This window comes from Cyanistes caeruleus, chromosome 14 (genome assembly GCF_971803275.1).
Source record: "Cyanistes caeruleus chromosome 14, bCyaCae1.hap1.1, whole genome shotgun sequence".
Classification (NCBI taxonomy): Eukaryota; Metazoa; Chordata; class Aves; order Passeriformes; family Paridae; genus Cyanistes; species Cyanistes caeruleus.
This window is the reverse complement of record NC_141714.1, coordinates 15,941,683-15,960,250: the sequence shown is the minus strand read 5'-3', so window position 1 is coordinate 15,960,250 and position 18,568 is coordinate 15,941,683. Positions and strand designations below refer to the sequence as shown.

General features: G+C 41.4%; 1 long non-coding RNA gene across 1 annotated transcript; it reads left to right on the top strand.

The window, feature by feature from the left end:
• The first annotated feature begins 378 nt into the window (after positions 1–378).
• Positions 379–5,913, top strand: LOC147650591 (uncharacterized). The gene is made up of 2 exons (XR_015276344.1): positions 379–662; positions 1,729–5,913. It is a non-coding gene; the product is annotated as an uncharacterized LOC147650591 (long non-coding RNA).
• Positions 5,914–18,568: the final 12,655 nt, after the last annotated feature.

Sequence of the window (18,568 nt, the reverse complement as noted above, 5' to 3'; positions counted from 1 at the left end):
GCAGAGAGCCAGGTAACATCCAGGGCAAAATTTGCAGGGTAAAATACATCCTGATGGCTATCCTATTAATTAATTGATTATTCAGATTTCTTTCCTGTAAGAAAAAGAAAATCTGGAGAGCGGTTTAAATACTTTTTCTTCTGAATGCAGCAAAATAATGACCAACTCCCATTATACAGTAAAACTTCAGTAAAAAGGATCCTAAAGAGTTCCTAAGGCTGGTGACATCCCTGGGCTTGGCTTTGTGGTGGAACCTCAGCATCCACAGCAGGAGATAACCAGACCCAGGTGAGGGCAGAAGGTCCTAATCCACCCCTGGGAAGCTGAAATGGTTGTTTGTAGCAGATGATATAATTGTGAATGCTTAAAAGGAGACCTAGACCTGCCAGGGTAAAGATGGGTGTTCCTTCAGATGGGCAGGAGCTTTCCTGCTGCTGGGAACTTGGAACTTCGGCTGGTTCTGTCATTGTGCCTGGAAGCCAGACCTTGCCCTGACTACTGCTGCTTTCAGCTATTTATAAAACTCAACAAATCTTGGTTTGTTTTAGGAAATTCACACAAGGAATTGCTCCTGCTTTGCTCATCTCCCAGCAGAGATACGAGGTTGGATTTCCCCTGAGCTCACTGGACATATCTCTGATCTACAATCCAAGTCTCTGAAGGTGAGAAAATTCTGAGGTTTTGCTTTGAAAGCAGCAATGTGTCATGGTCTGGCACTGGAGAAAGGAACTTCTTGGATAAAATGGGTAATTTTGCTGCAGTGTGTCCAGAGAAACATTGCTGGGAAGGGGCTGGAGCACCAGGAGGGGCTGAGTGAGCTGGGAAAGGGGCTCAGCCTGGAGAAAAGGAGGCTCAGGAGGGACCTTCTGGCTCTGCACAACTCCCTGCCAGGAGGGGACAGCCGGGGGATCGGGCTCTGCTCCCAGGGAACAGGGACAGGAGGAGAGGGAACGGCCTCAGGCTGGGCCAGGGGAGGCTCAGGTTGGATATGAGGGAAAACTCCCCAAAAAGTGTTGCCAAACCCTGGCACAGCTGCCCAGGGCAGTGGTGGAGTCCCCATCGCTGGGAGTGTTCAGGACCCACATGGAGGTGGTGTTCAGGGACACGGATCAGAGGTGGGTCTGGCTGTCCTGGTTAAGATCCCATGATCCTGAAGGGATTTCCAACCTTTGTGATTCTGTGGATTAACACTGGACTTGTTTTTTGGGCAAAGACTATCTGGGGTGAGTGTTTGCTGTCACTGCTCTTCCCAGGAGCAGGAAGGGCTGTCCTACAGCTCCATGTGTGGAGCTCCCCACAAAGCCTGCTAAAATCCTTCCCAATTAATTAATATAAATTATAAATATAAATTATGACTGATGTATATTTATTATATTATATTGTATTTATTATATTATCTATAGTATTATAAATTATAATTATAAATTTTAATTATAAATTAGATATATAAATTGAAAATTCCTGCCTGTTAAAGTCACTGAACCTCCAGAAATTTTATGTTCAAAACCCAGAGACTCCATGGAAACTTGTTACAACTCAGTATTTACAGAGTTGTCCTGGAAATGCAAATAATTTTTGGCTTATTATTTATTTCCCGTTGACTTCATTTTGTTGTGTTGTATTTCTGGACTTCTTCCTAGAAATTTTGTGTTTCCAAATATTGCAAATAGATGTCAAAAGTTGCAAAGGCATTTTTGAGACCTTTCCAAGGGTTTGCTGTTGTTCCAGTTGCAGCAACCACGGCCCTGGCGTCGCTGTGAACGCCTGGAATCACCAACATCCAGCCTGACAACTGCTCAAATTGCTCTGATGTTACAGTACAATGTAAAAATAATGCAGGAAACAAGACATTCTGGCTTTGGAAGCTGACCTGGAAATGGATTTCTGGAAGAAGTGGAGAATTTGACTTGCTTTTCATTTTAATGAGAAGGAACAAACCATCTCACATTTGGCAAAGTGGGAAAATTTGATTTTGTTTTTAATTTTTTATTTATTTATTTTATTGGGTTTTAATCTGGGCCCACATGAGATTTCCTTCAGTGCTTGGGTGTGTTTGGATGAACTCTTCCTGCTTTTGCTGTTTTAATCAAACTGGGCTGGCATGGCAAAAATCAGTGACACTGGGAGAAGGAGCCAGTGCATCAAGGGCTAGCTCTTGTTGTCAAGTTGTGGTTTTCATTTGGACCTCTTCAGTTTTGCAAACTGTTGGTGGATTCTGTTATGGCTCCAGTGTGATAAAGGAAATTATTTTGTGTTTTAAGGGTTACATCTTCATCTGATATCAAACTGCTGCCGGAACTATGTGAATTTACACTTGGGGAGGGTCAAGTGCAATATGTGGATCTACATTTTGCAGAAAACATTATTCAGATTCCATTTGAAAAGCCTATTTTTACATTGAATTTGTAATGTAGCTTCCTGCATAAATCCCTGGCTATAATTAGCAGTGTAGTACCACTGCCATACTTAGGAAATCTGGTGTAATTTGGGGAATCAGCTCTTTTTTCAGTACTAAACAAGCTAAAACTCTTTGTCCTGCCACCAGAACACCTGTGGCAAGGCCTGTGCATCCACAGCAGAGGCTGATGGAACTTGGCTCAGGTCCCCATTCCTGTAGGATAACCCAAATTCAAGGGTTTTTCCCTTTTTCTGGTGCTTTCTTGGTGCAATTAACAATCTCCTGTGGCTCTGTTGACCTCAGGGGTCATGCCAGGACTCCACTGAGCCTGACACCTTCAGATTGCCCATCTTTTCCAACCATCTTCTCCTCAAACAGCCAGAAACCAGTTGTTGGTTGGGCTTATGATGACTTCACCCTGCAGGGGACAAAAGGAATATTTGAAGTGTAGATTAATTTGCATTATTCTCAAATAAAAGTGTTGACCATTTGAGTTTGTTATGGCACGGTCCCTCCCAGTTTCCACCTGAATTATGGGCGCACAAACGCGCATTTTTTCCCCAAATAATGGGAAAACAAGGATCTTCACAACCCTGGGCCTCTCAGCAGTTGGATTAATTAGTTTGTGAGACAATGTTTTGTTTTTGAAGCCTTTCACGATGCTGAAGGGACGCTGAGAAAGTCTTCGCGTGATTCTTAAATTTCAATCGAGAAAAAACAAATGTGGCTCTTTTCTGTCAATATTTTCTGTCTCCGTGGGTTTTGTGTTAAACTCCTGTACAGAGGGACTGTGTGTTATTGATAACGTGGGACTGGACTTGGTGGATTTTAATGTCTTTTTTCATGTTTATATGGAACATTTTTGAAGCAGCAATTAAAATAATTAAGGAGGGTGAAGAAATCTTTAGCATGCAACAAAGATTTCTGCAAAATGTTAATTTCTGTCAAATAAGTGAATATATGCACAGATGCCTCCTGACAGAGGCTGTGATTTCTGAGTGCTTTGCATGCCAAATAACTTGTTTACCCCCTCAATGTTTGCCAAGTTTACTGTCAATTTACAAATAATTTCCATTTTGCTGTTTATTCTGCTGCCTTTTGATGGATATGTCTTCCAGACTTTTATCTTGCATGTAGACAAACTAATTAATATTTTCCCTTCAGGCAAATATTTTTTTCTTAGATCTAAATGTGGGTTAGATTCTTCTTCGTTTCCATATGCTTTGTTCTGTCAATCACTTCTCTTCTATGTTACTAAAAATGTACCTTTGTGGATGTCATTTCTCATGTTTTACAGATTTATTTCACCTCCATCTATATGGGAATGTGTGTATGGAGAGAGACATATTTGTTATATATGTGTTCATGTATGTTTAAAAGAAAGAGTGAAAATACTCGCTCTGTGTTAAGATTTGGATCCTAAGGCTGAATGAAAATGCGTTTTTGTCTCGCCTGTTGCTGCCATTTCCCAGGCTTGACCTCACAGTTTGTGGTTCCTGCTGCCCATATGGCACAGGCAACACTGAGCACGTCTCTTCTGCAGGGTCAGCCTTGGTTCCTGCACGTCTTTTTGACCTGGCCCAGCCTTTCCAGCCATACCTAAAATATTTGGGATATCCCATTTCCACCCTCCTGCAGCACAGACCTCAGTGAGTGAGATGGGCAGGATGATGCAGGAACGGCTCTTGAGCCAAAGGGATCCTGCGGGAGAGATTGTGGAATCAGTCATGGAATGGTTTGGGATGGAAGGAACCTTGACAAGGGACCTTTAAAGGTCATCTGGTCCAACCCCCTGCCATGAGCAGGGGCATCTCCAACCAGATCAGCTTGCTCCCAGCTGTGTCAGACCTGACCTTGGATGTTCTCAGGGATGGAGCATCCACCACCTCTCCAGACAATCTGCATTGGTGTTTTACCACCCTTACTGTAAAAACTTCTTCCCCCAGGCTGCCCTGGCCAAGCTCTGCCAACCTTGGTGCCCAAAACTCTTCCTAAAACCCCAGCCCCAGAGACCCCCCTCCGGCAAGGGCCTTCGTGAACATTTAGCTGTGTTTAAAGATCTCCGAGAGCTAAATATTGTCATATTCAAAGAACAAGATTTCCACGTACTCCCTGAAGGTTCCACAAAGCTTTGAGCCTGTATTGGAAGACACAGTGCTGGATTAAAAAAAAAATTGTTATCATAAAAGCCTGCATGTTACCCACGTTCTGCTGAGAAAAACACAGGTGGTAACCGAGAGCGCAGATATTGTGAACAGATTCTTGCAACTTACCAGTCGTAAAAATATCCCTGCAAAAAAACTACTCCCAACGACTCTGTTTACAGAATGCTTGGTATTTCCTATATCTGGAAATACTCTCGTTGGAGCTCCATATGTCGCAGCCAGTCTGACAAGCTTGCTTTTGAACTGTTTGCAGGTTGCAGTCTGTCTGGAGGGCTGGGTGCTGATGCCTTCAGGTTTTTAGGCCCCGCATTATGGGCATGATTATCTTGTTCACTTTGCAGGCATAGAAAAACGGAGCTGGGATTTAGCAGGATTTGAAGAAACTTCCTAATTATGCCAAGTAGAGAAGTGCCTGAGCGAAATCTCTGCCAGAACCCCAGGTTTTTTATTACCGGTTCTGTTTTAAGTGTATCTCTATAATTTTCTGTGTTTCTGCTTTTGTTTATATCATCGTAGTCAGCAGGACTGAGAGATTAAAAACTGAAATATATTATCTTCGCACATCCTCCAAACCTGTCGAGAAAGGAGGAGAAATTAAACAAGGACAAAAACTCGCAGTGAAGTGAAGCTGTTTCCTTTGAGCTGCCTTATTAACCAGTCAAGTACTTGACTGCCACTGTCAGCGAGATTTCTTTAGAGAAAGAGTGGCATTTTGAAAAATACAAATTCACCGCCTGCACAAGTTAATGAGGCCCTTCAGCAATGTTCATTGATAGTGTAAATTCATCATAATACAGTGCTACAAACCATAAATGGGATCTGCATACAGGAAATCAGCCACTATTAGAAATTTGCCAGACACAGAAAGAAAAAGAAGCCATTGATAAGCAGAAAACTCATCTGAGCCACTCGGTGCTGATGGTGTGCAGCACATCAGCAGTGCCAGAGAGCACCACGATGAGAACTTATTAAGGTGAATTGAGGTGGCTCATCAAGTAGATTTTGCTCCCCTTTGTTCGTGTTTTATGGGCTCTCAGCTGCCTCCCTTCCACTCTCCAGTGCTGGGTGAGGGAAAGTTTGCTGTGTAAGGACTATTCTTGACATAAAGGGACAAATGTCTCCAAGCATGGCCCTTTTCTGCACACTCACAGATGTGCTTATGCTTTTAATTGATTTTCACTCGCATTTGCAAGCGAGAGTTCTGCAGACACCAAGTTATCTTCAGGGCTTTACAGGACACCAGGAGTGGACAGTAACAAAAACTGGCGACAACCCAGGAATAATATTCCAAGGTGACTTCCTGATCTTTGAAATAATTATTGAGCAGTGCTATTTTGCTGCCCATATCAATCAGTAAATCTCTCTACATGCAATACATTCATTATTCCTACCCTCGGTGAATAGTGTCAGTTTAAAAATCTCAGGGACCATTAGGTCAATATTTTAGTGTGATTTGTCTGTTGGCCACTTTCCATCTTCCTGCTCAGGAAGTGAATAGAAAATTAATACCTTGCATCATGATCATAAAACAGGTGGCTTCTTGAAGAGAAGAGGTGACCAAACTTCTTAAAATCTTGAAGATCATCGCCTCAGACAGGCAGGAGGCTGTCAAATTAGATGAATGGACTTGAAGAAATAAAGCAGACTGGTATGAAAAAGCTTTGAAGCATCTGTATCCATCCCCTGTGGCTTTGATTCCAAATATAGGGAGATCTGAGGAAAGATTGCATCAGGTTAGATGTTGAGAAGAGGAAAAAGAGAATTGTTCCCCCAGGTCCCTACTGGTCCTGACTCCCCACTTTTGGTGGACCTGAACATTGCAGAACCACAGATAACTGGGGGCTAACAATCCTCTTCCATCAGCAGAGGAACCTGAGGAGATGCAAATTCTGCTTTCCCTCTTCCCGCAGCATCTCTGGTTTCACACGTGAGGACAACGTCAAAGCCGTGATCTCTGGTCTCCTCTCCCAGGGGAGCTGCTCTCAGCTGTCACCTGTGGCCTCCCCCAGGGGATAGTTCAGAACTCATTTCCATCCATGGAAACCACAGAGCACAAGTGCCCCTCTCCCCGAGTCACCTGTTTGACTGGGCTGGCGTGTTTGTGCCACCAGCTGCACGAGCCGTCGGGCAGAGCAGCAGAAGCCAAAGCAAACGTGTCGTTCTTTTGTAAACAGGAATAATTATGCTGACTGGAAGATAAGTAGGAATAACTGAGCAGGAAGTGCAGATGTTGGTGCTTTCTCTTCCCTCTGTCTTTCAAACTCCTTTGGTAGCTCCGCTGCCCTGCCCCTGTCCCCTTTCCTGTAAAAAATTCCTGTGGGCACTTTGGTGAGCCCCTCCAGTGTCTGTTTTCTGTGCCTCTTGTATTTATGTGCCCCTTCTGTCTTCCCCATGCTGCAAACTGTTCAAAGCTGACAGGCTGGAGAGAGACTTAATGGTCCTCTCCAGCATCCTCCTCCTCTTGTGTTCCTCCTGCCCTCTTCCCTGTTCCCACCACTCCTCTTTCCTTTCCTCATCACCCCATCAGACTTTCCCCCCGGCCTTGGTAAATCCACTCTTCTGAGCCAGATTTTCTTCTCAACTCCTGCCAAAGTGCACAGGACAATCCCCAAAGGGAGCTTGGTGTCTGAAAGGGTGGGTTTCAAATAAATGTGGAGTGGAGGTCGCTCTGTGAGCTGTGGGAGATGAAAGGGAGCGAGATGTGTTCGTTCCCTTTGCTGGCTGCCCCAATCCCCAGCTGATAATTATGAACAATGGATGAAAATGTGCTTGGGATATATCATAAGAAGAAATCATATGGAAATATTAGGCAGCCTATTATTGTAAGGCTCTTGTAAATACTGTTTCATAAGAAGAACCTATCTAAGATGATGTAAAACTTAATATTCCTATTAACAAGATGTACTGTACTATTTCCAATTCATATCAGTGAAAATGCATTTTAAATTACAAAGTACTCGTATTTTATCTGAGCCAATGTTCTGATTCATATGTCTCCTCTTTAATCCTATTCTCATTCAAAGTTTCACAATTCACATCTTTTTTCCCATATTCTGTAATACTTTCTGTGTTTTCAAAATGTAATCAAAGCTTGTTAGCTTCTACCCAACCATGTTTGGCTGAATGGGAATATTAATAATACCAGCTATTGATGTCTTTATGTTAAAATTTGATTTATTGAGCAAGTGGCACATAATCTGTGGGGAAAATACCTAGAGATAACACCTTGAGATGATTAATTGTGTTTACAGTGCATTTCTGTAATAATTGTTTACAAGGAAATTTATGCATGAATTGCTGCCCCAGTTCAAAAGAATAACTCATCAGATTGTCAAGCTCTCTGCTCTTGAGTATTCCAGCTAATTGCTATCTTTGCTAGTTGAGCATCATAAATCCTTCTTCCACAGAGCTGAGAGCATGATTTTGGGATCCTGCTTTTGCATGCAACCTTTTCATCCCTGGGAACATCAGTTTCCTCCTGCAGGAAAAGAAAAAAATCTGTAAGGGGCTGATATCGACAGAAGATTGTAACAAGCTACCCGGTGGCATCGGGTCTAACTTCTGAGAGGAGCTTAGGCAATTATGTCTTAAAATCTGTGTTGGGTGAATTTTCCAGGAATGTTACTGATAGTGAATAACACACAAGGATGCAGACTCTGTCTTCGAAATTTAAAAACATTAAATTCCCCATTCTGCTGCTCCCTACTCTTGTATTTCCTTCTCCTCCACGAGTGCTGCAGGGTAGAGATGGCAGGATGGGTTGGGGAATGGTTCCTTTGCAGCCATCTGTGCATATTACTGATCTAATAACAACTGCACAATTCTCCCTTTTGGAATTAAATCCATCCTTAGAAATTCACAGACATAAACATACTTTTCTTCTGCACAGCTTCATGCATTTTGAGTTTGCTTTTTTTTTGTTCTATTTCCAATTTTGCTGTTTAATTATTTCATAACTAACTCTCCTGTAGTTGCAGGAGTGTTATCCAAGCAATATGTTGCCAGGAAGTAGTTGATAATGTTTAATAATTCCTGATTACATTCCTGTTCCAGTCCATGATCATGATTATACAAATGTTTCTGGTGCTGTTTTTCAGTACAAATCCTCCTTTTCAGTTTCTTTCCACTCCTTGTTGACAGTGTGTTGGTCAGAATACAAGAGAAACCGACCTATTTGCTGGTTTAATTAAAGATGTCAGTGAAATCCTTAAGGTTTGCCTGGGAAGGAGCAGATTTACTTGCTGCTTTTATGCACACTGTGGGATTTAAACATTTTGAGAATTGCTTTGGTGATTTTTCCCAGGAGATAAAGGAATGGATTAAGTGAAGTAGTTTCTGACTATAATTGGTCTGGTTTAAACACTTAAAAATAACTTTAAGAAATAAGAAAACACAAAACAGGTTTTCAAGTAGGGATTTAACTTTTTCTTTCCCTCCCCCTTTCCCCCCAAGCTATGTTTTTATTCCAGCTTTGGTGTCTCATTGTGAACTATCAAAGTGGGCTGGACCAGAGGTGGGATATCTGTTCTTGGAACAGCAGCCCAGGCAGAGGACAGATGTCTGGAGCAGAAGAAACAAAAGGCCTAAATCTGAAGGAACAGCAGGAGGAGAGAAAAAGGAGATGAGAGGGGGGAAGAAGGAAAAAAAAAACTCAGAGGCTTTCAGCCTTTGGATCAGTTATTTGCTCTTTGCAAACAAAGTGGGCTGGGAGTGCTTTAAACTTGCCGAGGGTTTGCCGGCAAAGCAGCTCCATCAAAAGCTCCCACCTGTTGCTCAGGTGTTTCTGGCACTGCTGCTGCTCCTCTGGATCCAGCCAGGGATACACCTGGGGCACCAAAGAAAAGCTGTTCTGTCTCCTTTTCCAGTCAAACACCTGGGTTCTCCTCTCTGCCTCGCTTTGTCTCAGGCAGGTGAGCAGCCAACAGCAAGGAATCGCTGCCAAATTATTCCTGTCATGGTCGCTTGGAGAGGCAGAGGTGGAGCTGGCATAAATCAGAATATTCACATGGCTAAACCAAGTTTAACTCTGTCCCCTGTAATGCCATCAGCTCCTGCACTACCAGGTGCACCGGATGAAGGCAATAAAACGCCCTGCTGAGCAATCAGAAAATATCAATTTAACACCTAAACTTATGCTTGTGGTCCAGAGAAATGAGGATCACTGTAGTAAAATAGTTCCTCTCAAAACTCAGTGATATGGGAATTCTTGAAAGGAGAGTAAAAAAAGCCACCCAAGGCTTTACAAGCAGGTTTTGATCCAAAGTAGACGCAATAACACAACACATGAAGCAGATTCTGTAGGAAATATTAGACTAATCTTACAAAATATTCCAACCATGCCTATCAAGGAACATTAATAACAGTGTTATTGACAGAGTATTCATTTAAAGTCATTCTGTTGGATACAATTAACATTTAGATGAGAGACAGTTATAGGTACTCGGATGATATATATGAAAGAAACAATGACTCATCCCTCCAGCAGCATCAGTACCAAACCTCACAGCAGGGAAACTGCATTTCTTCCAGCTTCAAAAAAGCTTCCGTGGACCTTCCTGAAGAAATCAGCTTGTTCCTCTCAGAGGGACTGCTCTGTTCTGTTTCCTTACTGAAAGAGGAGATTTCTGTGGAGTTTGCCAAGGGCTGGATGGATGTACCCAGGGCAAGAGGAGGTGGTGCAGGGGAAAAGGCTGGGATGGACAGCTCAGCTCTGGAGGACTCTGCCAGGCTCTTCTTAAAGCTGTTTGTGTAATTACATTAATTATTACACAGGAACATCAGCAACTGATGAACCTCTGTGCAGCCAGGGTGAGGGCAATGATGTAAAAATCGAGAATACACCATAAATCCTCTCTTGCTAGCACTCCCCAGTGCCAAACCAGACTGTTCAGACCCGGATGGAATACGGACAGGATGCTGGAAGGACACATTCCAGCAATGGTTTCCTGAGATTCACAATGTCTCCAGTCAAATAATGGGGCTTGGATTGGTCTCACCTGCTTTTAGTTCTTTCAGATTTAGTCTAGGCCTGCTCTTGACTGAGAGCAGCTTGGCCTGGGAGCCCTGGACAGTTTCAGGTCTCTTATTTTTGGAAGGCTGAAGTGTTTAAATGCAACATAAAAGCACCAGTGGCAGCCACCAGCCTTTGTATGTGTGAGATGCCACTTTCTTGTCTACATCTATACCTGCCTGGAGGTCTCTCCACCCAGCTGGGTTTTGTGCAGCTTTGGAAAATGCTTGGTCAGCCAGAAATATGAACACAATCAACCAAAGTTCAGAAAATCTGGAATTTTAACAGAAATTTCCACCATAGACCCTCTCTGCACCAGCAGTCACTGTGTTAGTAAGTAAGAATATAATAATTTGGTTTAGAGAAAATGGTACTATAATAATTAATTGTAAAAAAAATTCCTTTATATCTCAAACAGAAATTTTAGATGACATGTTTCCACAATAAGAAGACTCGCAAGTCTGGAAATGGAGTTATCTCCAACCCTGCTGCCTTAAATCTGCTCCATAATAGCCTGGTAGTAGTTTATTTATATTAATTCTGTACTGTATATTTTGCATTTTTGTGGAAATGCCTAGAGCATGCATATTAAGCAGTTAAGAAAATTGATCTGCTTGAGCAGTGATAACATTTGCAGAATGAAATCCTCACAATTAGAGAGACGTTTGAAGAAACCATGTTAAAAGGTGCTGAAATGTTCTTGAAGAAATGCCACATGTTGCTGCGGGCAGTAATGAAACATTTCCATATAAAGTACTACATAAACACATAGAAAATGTAGACATATGTTAGCAGATTATGGGGTGTGAGAGTGATAGAGTAGTGATGATTATTTGCAAGTGTTAATGTTACCAAAGCTGAAGGTTATCTCCTGGTCCTGGACCCTATATGTAAATAATTATAGCTGGAAATATGCATCTTCAAAGCCATCAAACATAATATACATCCAACACTCCTGAAATACTGTAGGGTTTATTGATCTGCAGTGTTAGGACAGTAAATTTTAGTAGATTTATGCTCAGATTTCGGTGAACATATGGCTTAAGACATGCAAGTTTGGAATAAAGTTATTCATATTACGCACACTTGCACATGGTTCAGGATTTGCAAGTCAGGGAGTGATCAATATGCAAAAGGTGAAGTCAAATATACATTACCCACACAGAGGGAATTTTCTATGCATAGCACAGAGCTCTTTTATCAGCAAGCCAGAGAAATTGGATCTCTTCATCCATCTATCAAATGTTTCCCTTGAAAATGTCCATTTATTATGTAAATAGCTCTGTTCTAAATATCTGTTTTTGTGAGGGTAACCTACATATTTCCACAGCATGCTGCAGCAGCCAAAATAGCACCTAAAAAAACCAAAAAAAATATAACAATTTAAGATCCAGCAGTAACTTCAGTTTGGCAATATGGTCTTAGTGGACCTTTGGTTGGGGTTTTCTTCCAAACCTGTCCCAAACCCTTGAAAACCTCATTTTTTCACTGGTGACTTTTATATTTCTCCTTATATAAAAAAACTCTGCATTGCTTCTGTTCCAGGACCTAAAAGCACAACTATGAAATCAGGTAAGTTGGTTAAATATTTCCACTGAGATTCTTGCTGTTGTTTTCCTAATGAGAATTTTCTCACATCCTTTTCTGTTTTTTTTTTTTTCCCAAAATGTTTGCTTGAATTAGAAAACAATCTCTGTACTCCAAGTGGCAAATCACTTGAGACTCGTTTCTGACTAGTGCTGAGAAATCCCTCTTTGCATATCTTTAAAGATGTTGCTCCAAGAAAAACAGGAATTTGTAACTCTGAAACCTTCATCAGCCTTGTAACTTTGAAATAAATAGTTCTTGAAAGAATTCAGTATTTTCCAGGCCTTCAGTTGTGTGCACTGAAGCTGTGGAAATGCAATCAAAATAGACTTTATGATTTTTGTCTATTTAATAGAGGTTGTTTTTCCTTCATCACAGAATTACATCACCATTTTCCACTGCAGAAAGACCAGAAAGAGAAAAATCAGATAAATTAAGAAAACCATTTTATTATAAAAATCTTTATATAATTTCTGTGTGCCTTTATCCATATACATATATATGGATATATGTATGTATATATCTTTACTAAATGCTATGACTGCAGTTAAATATTGGTCAAAACCAGCCCCCAGTCATTTATTTCCTTTGGTTCTGGGTCAGGCCTCTTCTAGCACAAACAGAAAAAGATAATTAGGTCTATGCAGGGTAGATTATTTATAAATTATAAAAGGCATTATAGTATTAATTTGCATTTCATACCTTGGTGCATTTTTTTATCCATCCAAGGAGTTTCCATGATTTTTTACCATTAATATACTGTATTTTCACTGTATTTATGGTGTGTTGTGTTGAAGGCACAGCTGCAGAGTCCAGTCTCTGTCCATGGCTGGGGAGGATGGATCTGATGTTGGCAACACTGATGGGAATTCCAAAGGGAGAGTTGAAGGGATACTGAAGGGAGATGAAGGGGTGCAAAGAGGGTCTGCAAAGAGGATAATACAGCCCATCTCACTCTTCTCCAGGCCCACTTCCCACGAGGGATGGGGAGGAAGGGCTGGCATGGGCAGAACCCCAATGTCCCTTTCCCCCACAGCAGTGAGAGCAATGCCAGGTCCCCACTGAGATAAAGGGAAAAGGGTATTTCTTCTATTTCATACATAATTTGCTGATTAATGATGATAGCACATCAAGAATTAGTTAATTTGTTAACATTTAAATAACTTAATTTAAGGATTTACTAAATTTCATGACTAGAAGCCTTTTTGAAAGGGGATGTATTAAAATTTGGAAACAAAAGATGACACCAGTGTATTTTCCACCTGTCCCTGTTTTCAGAAACCCATCCATCTCCTTTGCAGAAAGGAGTTAACTTTCAGGATAAGTCTTTTCTTCTTCATTACCTCTTTATTAGCATTGGGATAATCAGCTCAGGCAGAATAAAAACCCATCAGAACCATCAGCTAAAAATCAGAGGAAGCCATTTCTCCTTTTGAAAGTTACATTTCCTTTCTTTTCTGTCTTTTTTTCTTAATAATTTCTGTTCCTCCTGTTGTCATACAGGAACAGATGTGAATGAATTCCCCAAAGAAAATTTGTTCTTACGGCATTCTGGTTCAATTTCTTTGTCCATGCCCATCCCCGAAGACAGTAAACAGATAATATTTATAGGGCGATTTTACGACCTGTTTACTTCAGATCCTTTTTTGTATTTATAAAAAATGCAGAGAAACCAAATGAAGTGACAAAGCAGCATCTAGAGGTGCCTTTTTCATTCTGGGCATTCAGGAAATATTGCTCTGCTAGTATGAGGAAAAAAAAAAAAAGTCAAATTGAAAAATATTTTAAGAGATCATTAAAATATTAAAAATCATTCTGGTAACAGCCTAGTGGGGTAGATAATATTTGGAGTTCTTGTAAAAGCTGTTTCAATGAATGTTTCTAATAACATATATAAACCATATAATGTCAGCCTGACTTTTCCATATTCCCATAGTGATCCATGCTCTGCAGTGGTTTAAAATGCTGATTTGGAGCTTATGGATTTGGATTTTTGCAGGTGAAAAGATCCTTGGCTGGATCCCTGAGGGTTGTTGCTCTAGATATCACTTTGGGGCTGCATGAACACCTTCATGCTTGAAAGTCCATGACACTTATTTTTGTCAGGGTATATGTGCACCTACCTAAAGGATTTGCTCCGTTTTTTTGGTAGAAAATAAGCCATCGATAAACTGATGGAGTTTAGGCCCAGCTGGGCCTAACTTTAGTCTCAGACTTGGGCAGTGGTTTATGTCTGATGGAAGCGTGTTTACAAATTTATAAATGAATACTGAGTAATAATTCAGCAGGTCTCAGTCAGGATGTGACTCACTGATCCCCAGTGAGGGTGTGCTGTGGGGAAAGGGTCTCTCTTCCTTGGGCAGGGAAGATTGTCTTCACCTCAAGCAAGGAATCTCAAACCTTGGGAAACCCCACTCTAGGGAAGAGTCACTGATGGGCAGCTCAGCTGTAATTTAAGGAGAACTCAAATTGGACTCATCCAAGGTTGGTAAAAGATTTCCTCTGCTTTGAGGAGCAGCCGTGAGTCCCAGCTCCAGGGTTCATTCAGGCTGGAATATTTATGGAATAAAGTGGTTGTGTGTCAAATTGCATATGATGGGAAAGGAATGATGAACCTCCTTGTACTCACAGCTTTGTTCCATGAGGAAAGAGAGCTGGAAAAGCCACCTGCCATCCCTGCATCAATGGTTCATGTTCCATGCTTCCATGTTCTGACATTCCAATTACCTTGGGTCACTGATCCTTTGAGGGTTTTCTTCAAGAGTTCTTCAAGCTTTTCTCCTTTGGAAAAAGGGCCCTTGGAAAAGACCCTTGAGTCTTCTTCTCTTTTGGAGGCTGCACCAAAATCCTGCTGCTGTTGTTGAGGGGTCGAATGTCACCTATTTCAACAGCCAAAATCAGAGCATGGTACCAGGAGCACTCTAAAAGCACTTTGGGGGGAAAAAAAAATTCACCAGTGCTTATTCTTCTTCTAGAAAGTCCAGTTTGGTCCTTTACAGTGTTCTTTGATATGCAGGAAGCACTTTTCTGTTTGACCAGCTGATGGAAGAGTTTCCATGCTCAGCCCTCAGTGGAACAGGAGACCTGATCCATCCAGCACATCCCTTTAAACCAAGCCTCTGCCATCTGTTTCAACCTCTAATTACAAATGCAAAATAACACAATTCGCAATTGCATCATAAAAAAGTAAAATATAAGTGATTTAAATGCATGTGTGTGTTCCTTATACAAGGCAACATTCATCTGTTATGTTTTACTGTCTTTTAGAAACAACTCCAGGGTGAAATCCCTCTTTGTGGAGGGAAGAAAAATTATTTCCTTGTAAGAAGACAGCTTTTGAAAGGTGTTTTTTGAAGTTATATTGCACTTTATATATTTGTCTCTTTAAAAATTCTTCAGCTGAGATAGCAGCATTGATGAGATGGGTGGTTTGCCCAGATTAGTCTGTTGTCTTCCAACACACATCTTGGGGAATCCTTTGGCTGACCAGGCTCTCTCCTGGACTCCCAGATCATCAGCCATGTGCTATTTCTGCTTTCCTCCTTTTATAGATCTGTATTTATTTATGTCCTTGTGTTTACAAAGACTTTTTTTTTAACCTATAGATGGACAATTCCATCCAGTTCATCTCCTTCCTGAAGCAAAGGGTTGTTTTAAAAGCAACCTTTAGTTATCTCATCATGGAGCTCTTCTAGTTTTCCTGTGCTGGGAGATGACATCACCTATGTACCCAGTTAAACTCAGCTTTCCAAATAATTACATTAATTGTGGTTTGTTGATTTGCATTTGCAATAGTTGTAAAATTCCATTATCACTAACACGTGCGTGCTTAACTTTTGATTTCCCTCAGAATTTTCATTTCCATTCACCAGCCACATTTCTCGGTCTGGAATGGACATCTTTGATTTCTCAATATCTTTTTGGCTCTGAGATGGCCCAAACCAAACCTCCCATGCTCTGTAGGCCTCCTACTTTTCCCCATCCAACCTTTACCTTTAACCAGAGATGACATCTCACTCTGTGAGAAGAGCAAACTAAAACTTCCTGAGGAGAAATTATTCCCAGAGAGGAGCAACTGGGGAGCATCAGAGCAGCTTTCTGATCTCAAGTTTGCTGGTGAGCATTGAGTATTTTAAATGCAGAATTTTATGAACTTGTGAGCTCTAAAGCATTTGGAGCCTCTCTGGAAAGCAGAATCTGAGGCGTGTGATGTGTCATGGTGTGGGCTGTGTAACGCACGTACTTGGAGCCTACACAAGCCCTCAGTCCTGGGCTTTGTCCTCCCTTCCCCTCCTCTCCTCCCCAGACTCCTTAAAGTAAGGGTCCAATATATCAAGGGATTGAACTTCATGGGTTTCAAATGGAAGCTGAAGAATTTGTTTTCACTCTGATGTGAAAGGAACAATTAGCAAGGGCGCACCCCCTTCTCATCAATGGGAGACTTTTCAATTTCCTTGAAAGGCTTTGGACCAGGATCTAAAAGAGCAAAGACTTATTCCAAACAAAGATGCCTGAATAGGGATGGAAAACTGTTAATCAGACACTCCTGGCACGCTGGATGGTAAAACAAAACCATCAGCACACGTCCTGCCTTCCCTGCAGCCTCGCGATGGGCAGAGGGATGATTTTACCGCTCAGGAATCCTGGGGGATAACTGCTGGTTGTTGGGATTCTCACTGCCCACTTGTAGTGCCTGTCAGAGGGCAACAAATGCAAGCTGCTTCTTCAGCCTGGTGGCAAACACCTGGGAGAGTCCTTGCTTTGGTCAGCTGTGGGAGGGGGGAGAGGGAAGAGCCAGTGGATGGGAGCAGGGGAAGGATGCAGGGAGCTCTGCTGGGCACAGCCAGGTGAGCGTGGGACTGCTGGGCTCTGCTGCTTCTGCTTACCTGGGGTTTGGGAGGAGAGCAAAGCTGAGCTGAAGATGCTCCCACCATCCCTGCTCATCAGCTTGGTATTTTGTTTGCTAAGGCATGGAACTGAAAATAATGGAATTGTGGCTGTGATTTGAATTCTGATGAGGCAAGGAGGTAGCGAGAGGGGGATCAGAAGCTACTTTTTTGGGAATATTTTACTTTATTATGTTGCTATCTCTGCCAGTTTCCAATGTTAGACAACCTGGCTGTTCAGAAACATTTTGGAGTTGTCTGTTTCTCTTTTTATTTCCTTCCAGTTAGCTGCACTTTGATTTTCTTACCAAGCTGTTCAGTTGTTATGGCTCCATGGATTTTTTACCAAGCTTTGTAACTAAACATTGGGGTTTTTTGTTATTTTGTCAGGTTTTTTTTCCTATATGTAATTTTCTTTTGAAGTTGCCAGGGAACAACTTTGTTCAGAAAAACAACAAATCCACCCATATTATGAACTAGTTTTATTTGGAGAAAATAGAGTTACAGATGCACCCTGATGAAGTTATTTGGCAACAAGAGATTTTGGGTCTATTCCCTTTGGACTGATATAATCCTGACGGAACAATTGCTAAAAGGAATTTATTTTAAAATAATGTGACCTGTGCTTAAAAGAAAATGGCCTCAGATACCCCAGTAAGTTGCTTTTTCCCAGGCTTGCTTATTGTTTTATTTAAAAGCTTGTTCAGAACAGACCCATTAACTGGTCATAGTCACTAATTGTGAGCTTGTCTTTTCTTTGGCTTAGAAAAGCTTTGGATTGAGGTCAAAAAGAAAAGGATTGGAATAGGCAATTTTAAATTTCCAAATTTTCTCATTTTAATATCAGATTTGTTTGGCTTATTCACGTTATGCAGATGAAGCTGTGGTACCAGAGCCCAAAACCCTGGGAGTGTCCAAAATCCCAGGATCCAGTCCAGGACTTTCTCTTATGGGCTGAGGGAAGGACACTAGGGTTTGTTTTTCATAATTTCATTCCTTTTCTATTTCTCTGGTTGGCCTGAGCATGAGGTGCTGGTGATGCTTTATTTTGTGCCATAGAAAATGTCACAATTTTCTAAAACATCATCAGTGTTTTCTTAGTTTTCACGCCACATTAATGTAAATACAGAGCAATAGTTGGTTTTAGCAAGTCCCCTTCCAGTTGGGTATTTTTTGGTTTTTTCCCTTGTACCTAAGTAGAACTCCAAAAATAGTTATTTTTTTTAAAGGTCTGGAGCCTGTGAGGAGCTTTATTGCCACTGCTGTTTCAGGGCTATAGATTTTCTTGGGAGGAAATGCAACAAAATATTTCTCGGCATCTTTCCATTACAACCATCAGTCTTGAACCTCCAAAGTGTTGTGTGTCATAAATTAGGCTGTACTTTGGTTGTGTTTATCTGACTGTACAGGACCATGGTTGGGTGTCACAAGTGTCATTTTAATACACAATGAAGGTTACAGAGTAGTACTTCACTAGGCAGGTCTCCATCCAAATTGGCTGCACAAGCCTGGATTGGGGTAC